Genomic DNA, 6,184 nt, shown 5'->3' with positions numbered 1-6,184 from the left:
AGTCAGGCTTGTAAGTCTGGTGCATAAATACATAAAATAACATTCCCAGTTTACTTTGCATGTACAAATGAATACTTAACCATCTTTTCCAGTGGTCTGGTAGCATTAATTAGAGAACACACAACCAGAAATTTGCTGTAAAGAATTGTTTAATGTAAATGTAGGGTTACTACATATTTCTTTTCTTTCATATATGAGGCATTAAACCTTTCTCATTTGGTAACATCAGAATGACAAAGTAGTGCTACATAGGGCTACCACCTGTCCCTTTTTGCGAAGGACAGCCCCTCTTTGGCAGTTATGTCCTGCAAAAAAAAAAAACTAAAAAATGGCAAATGTATTAAGATTGTAGGAAAATAAATATTTCCCAAGTTTAACAGATGCAAAAAACTATTATTTTATATCTGAAACACCTTAATATAATGCTATAAGAAATAGCATAAACAACTCGAATGCTATTTAAAAAGTGGAAGTTTTGTCCTTTGCACTGGCCCGTGGGTATGTTCTCTCCTGTAAAAACTCATATTTCTAAAAAAATGTTCCACTTTGGGCATTTGAAAAGGTGGCAACCCTATGGTAACATCAAAGTTAGGATGTATATATGCATCCCATTCTATAATACTTCTGACAAAGTTTAAAGAAGGGTTCTAAATCCAACTTATAGTCTCAACATATGTGGATAGTAGTTGTAAACAAAAGTAAAATACATGATATAAACTGGTCAGTGTCAGTACGTACACAGAAAATTACAAAAAAAATGCAGCTACATCACTCGTATGACTACATGTAACTAAAAAAGTAACAAAGACAAGTGATGTGTAAAGATTAAAATATATATTTTGTGTACAGAGTTGGATAAAGCAAGTATGCCAGTGGGTTAGATTGAGAAATTAATGTAGCTGTAGTTGTACCAGTAGTTGCAGTTGTAGTAGTAATACCAGTACAGTACCAGTAGTAGCAGTAGCTGTAGTAGTACCAGCAGTAGTAGTAGTGTAGTTGTAACAGCAGTTGTAGTAGTGATATTATTGGTAGTAGCAACAGTACTAATATTGGAAGTAGTAGTAATAGAGGCAACAGTAGTGCTAGTAATAGCAGCCTGCGAGAGCAATAGTGGTGGTGGTAGTAGTACCAGCAGCAGCAGTAGTAGTGGTGGTGGTGGTGGTGGTAATAGTAGTAGATAAAGAAATTTGTAGGAGTGACTGTTATCCATTGTCATAGAAGCTGAAATCTTTTTGATTATTTTGGCTATTTTGTTAGGTGAATCTTGAATAGTGGCAGACTTATTTAAGATACTCAAGTGGACACAGTAAAGCTGCAGTGTTTCATTATAGTAAGGCCTTTGAATGGGTCTACTGCATTTGGTCGAAAATGATTTCAGGCAGCCCACTTTACTGAAAGCTTATTTGGCCGAATTCAATTTGGTCAAAAATGGAATTTAGCCCCTGCCTCACTGTAGTGCAACCCTGGAGTGAGAATATAAAGTTGGGGGGGGGGATCAGCCCCCCACATTGGGGGTGTGGGGGGCATAGCCCCCCCTTGTTTTGCAACTAGTTTTTACTAACGTTATATGTTTCAATGTATTTTTAATGGATACACAAGTATATAGTAGTAAATACACTGCAATTACGTGGGGGTTACGTCCCCACACCCCCCTAAATTTTTATTCTAACTCCAGGGTCCCACTGCAGTGGGGCAGGGGCTATATTCCATTTTCGACCAAATGGAATTCGAACAAATGGGTTTTCAGTGGAGTGCATTTGCGGTGAAGTGAGCTGCCTGAAATCATTTTCGACCAAATGTAATTCGACCAAAAGCAGTAGTCCCCTTTGAATATATGATGTAGAGAGGGAAACCATGTAAGATGAAAACAAAAGGGATACTAACAGATTGACTTGATTAGTCATTATATGACAGATACTGGAAAGTAAATTTTGATGATGAAGATGAGCAATAGTGAAACAAGGTGCTAACTGGGGATCCTTGTTTGGAATCACTGTTGTTTAAATTTATGTTAGTGATTTTGGGTTGGTGGAAACAGGGGAACCCAATATCTGAATGACATGAAGACTAGATGCTTTCTGCTTGGAGAGCACTTTTACTTAAGGTCTATGTTAATGATTTTGGGTTGGTGTAAAATGTTTGCTGCATGAAGTGTATGAATGATAAGGACTGGATTCTTTATGTTTAGTAAAGCGGTCACTCCACAATACATATGCCTGTGAACTTTGTCCAAATGGTCAATAGAGAATAGACTGAAAGTACACTTAGATAAATTGGCTCATGTGATTTATCTAAGCATAATGGGTTCCCAAGTTCTTATTCTTGGAAGGGTGATACAAATTTAAAAGCAGCAGGTGAATATATAGATTTAGGAGTCCTGACTGAATTGACCTCATTCATCAACTATATTGATGTGTTGTGGGCATAAACTAGACAGAAGTTATTATAGATTTTATGCAGGCATTATTGTTTCTTTATTTACATATTTAATAAAACTGGAGCTGGATTAAAGGAACAATATCTGGATCCCTCTTAGAAAATCTTAAATTAATAAGATAGATAATATTTAAAGGCAATTTTAAATTAAGTAGAACGGATAGACTATCATACCATGATATGCTTAACAGTATAAATTTAAGAAATGATCATATTTTGACATTTAGATCCTTCTTAAGATGATTAATTGTTTGGATTTCAAAATTAGAGAAATCTCATCAAAAATTAAAGTTAGTGGACAGAATGCTCAAACTTTATTTGGCCAAGGCCAGTACAATTAAAACCAAAACATAATATTGTCCGAGGGCAGTTACGGAGTAGAGAAGCTTCAAATTTAAGTTCAACATCAGCTTTATTATAGTGCTTATATCATAGCAGGGAATGGAAATCAAAGTTAGCAGTGTATAATGCACGAGTTTAAGAACATACAAATATTTAAAAATGATGCATTCAAAAAGTGAATGCACTGAGAATCATAATGTAACCATGCAAGCACATAAAAAGTACAAAACAACAGCAGAGAGAAAACCAAGCCAAGTTGCCATTAATGAAATATGGTTGTTTTAACAGCAGTCTCCTGTGTAACAAATACAAAATTGTGAAGCATCCCAAAATAGTCCAGAATGAAAAAGCTGGCCAAATTTCAGGAAAGTACCTAATCCTCTCAGTAACTAGAACCCAACACTTCCTACCATCCAAGGACACAGCAAGACATAAAGGAAAGGGAAAAAATGGTGTTTAGGAAAATTTTGGAAAGTACTCATTCTGTTAATCCATGGCATGACATCTATAAAGTTGTAGGTTCAAACATGAGAGGCTATGTATGATGGAAAATGCTTCCCAAGACATATCCAAATCAGCGTCTCCAGCACAAAGAGCTCAGGACCAGCCTGCAATCTAATAAAGTATATTGTAAGCAGATTGCAACAAAACATGCATGGCCCATGATGTTATAGTGCCACAACTTGTAGAATATAAGATAGACTGCAGCAAATCCAAAAGGTGCAAAACAGTCCCCAAAATGACAGTAATAATTAAAAAAGAAGGAACTTGGCATCACCAGTCCAGGGTTGCTGTGTCCCAGGTGAAGAACTTTCCATTTGTCTGCAGTGAGCTTCAGCTGCCATATTTTAGCCAACTTAGTCAGCCTTTCTTTCAGTGTTGCTCCTAACGTGGTACTAGAAGAGGAGAGGTGAGGGTAGAAAGGAGAAAGGAAAGAGTTATTTATTCAGCTATGACACTAATGCACATTTGTAGATGGACTTATGATACTAATGAACATTTCCAGATGGACTCCTGCACTACTCTACGTTCCCTTTTTTTCCTGTTACCATCTCACCATAATCCATGTGATCTACTATTTGTCATGAAGCCATCTCACCGTAATGCATTGTGACCTACTGTTAGTCATGTAGCCATTTCACCATAATCCAGTGTGACCCACTATTAGTCTAATCCTTAGTCTTGATCCTACACCAACCCACCTAATCCGTACTATTGATCCTAGACCAACCCCTCTAATCCTTAGTCGTGATCCTACACCAACCTCTCTAATCCTTAGTCATGATACTACACCAACCCACCTAATCTTTGTCTTGATCTTACACCAACCCATCTAAGCTTCCTAGCAGTCATTTAAGACAAAAGCTTTGGTGAAATCCAAGTAGACCACATCTATCTGTAGTCACCTCAAGTCCTGCACTCCAGTCATAAGAATGGGTCAGGGCTGAATGATAGCTTCTTCTGGGAAAGAAGTTGTATTGTTTGTTTTCCTATAAATTGTTATCCTATATGAAAGCAGATAACCTTCCTTTCAGAATTCTTTCTGTAACATTTCCTGCTGCAACTGTTAGTCTACCAGTCTTGTAGTTTCCCTGATTTTATCTGCTCCCCTGTTGTATAAGGTGTCTGAACTTGCTGTGTTTGCGGTCCAAGGCACTTCCACAGTGGCCAGTAATTGACTGTACACCTTCATCAGGGGATTTCACAACATAGTATTGCAAATCCTGATACCCCACAAGGCTGTCCATCTGGTCCCTGTGCTTTATGCTCCTTTAGGAAAGCCAGTTTGCTCCCAAGTATGGCACTCTCCCCTTGCATTCCATTGTTAATATTTACGCAAATGTGTGCATTCAGTACAATTGCTTTTTCCCAGTGCTGTGTGATTTGCAGCTCTCCTTTCTTCAGCTTGGCCAGATCTGTTCCTTCCTCCCTTGTTTCTGCTACGTACTTAAAAAGACTTTGTTCATTGTCTTGATCCTTCCTTTCATAGTGTGGCTTTTTTTGTTGCTCTGCCTACCTTTGTTGTCTTTTCACTTACCTCTAACTCCCACCTTTTGCTTTCAATGCTGTTTAACTAGCCTTTATTTCCTGTGTAACCATACTGACCTTTTCTCTCTTTTTACCTTCCCTCTTTTTATTTTTATTTTTATTTAGTTATTTATTGTTTTGCTGACAGGATTAGTCTGACTGGGCTGTGGTAGTCCTTTTTCAGTGGAGGCCCAAAATCTCCAGTTACAAAATAGCAATTTTATACAACAGAGAAAAATGTAAAGTTTAAAGTAAGAATATAGACATATAATAATTGAAAGCCAGCTATACTAGAGAAAATCTGCAATCAGAAAAAATATAGAGTCATTACATATTAAGATTACACAAATTGGCATATACAGTGAGGTTTAAAATATCAATTTACAATTTTACATTTAATGGGTAGGAGAAGTAAGGGAGAGGAGTTGTGGAAGATAAGAGAAGAAAGCAGAGATTATGTGAAGAAAGTTAAGTAGTGTGTATATTTTTTAGGTGATATAAATAAAATAAAAGAACGTTATCTGCTGAGGTAGATGGTAGTGAGCTTGAATTGGAATTTTGCCTTTAAACGTTTTTCTTTCAAATGACTTTAGAACACTTGCGGTTAGAAAGTTTAAATAGAGGTTAGAGAGACAATGTTTTGTAGAAATATGCAGATTATAGTATTTAAGTAATGGATGAAATAAATGATCTAGTTAAAACAATTTTGTAGTATACAGGAGGGATTTCAGACTAGTGAGGCTGAGGTGGTAGAATTATCCTTTCTATTTCAGTTCATAGATATGTAGAGCGTACGGTGTAAGCTATTTATAGTAAAGGGAATAATAGGGATCCAGACTTCCAAAGTTTAAATCCAAAGTGGACTCGTATGTGCACTGGTTAGGATCACTTTTGCAATAAATTAATATCTGATTGAAAAGTAACACACGATTTGATAACTTACTCTATTGCCTTCTTTCATTTAACATCGCTTCCACTAATTTATTCATGGGATAATGACAAGCTGTAATATACGGTTCTAACATCATAAGTCAGTGTGAGTCAAGTCAGAAATAAGTTGTTTTGTTCCTTCCCAAATCAAGCTGTCCTGTCTATTATTCTGAAAGACTCTGTAAACATTACTAATTAGGACAAAACCAGGTAGACAGGTGGTAATCAAAGTAAATATTTAGTTGTTTAAAGAAACACATTTCTTACACATTTGCAAGAAATAATGCATGTGATAAATTTAGGTGCTAAAACCCTGGTCAGATGAATCATCACAACACTTTTGTGCAGAGTAACCAAATATGTGGCAACCTTTGAAGCTGGGGGATAAATCTGATCAAGCACACTGATGTCCATGCATACTAAATGATTTAATGGAACAGTTAACAGA

Source organism: Protopterus annectens, chromosome 1.part0, assembly GCF_019279795.1.
Source record: "Protopterus annectens isolate FY-2018-M chromosome 1.part0, PAN1.0, whole genome shotgun sequence".
In the NCBI taxonomy this organism is placed as follows: domain Eukaryota; kingdom Metazoa; phylum Chordata; order Ceratodontiformes; family Protopteridae; genus Protopterus; species Protopterus annectens.
This window is presented reverse-complemented; position numbering follows the sequence as displayed.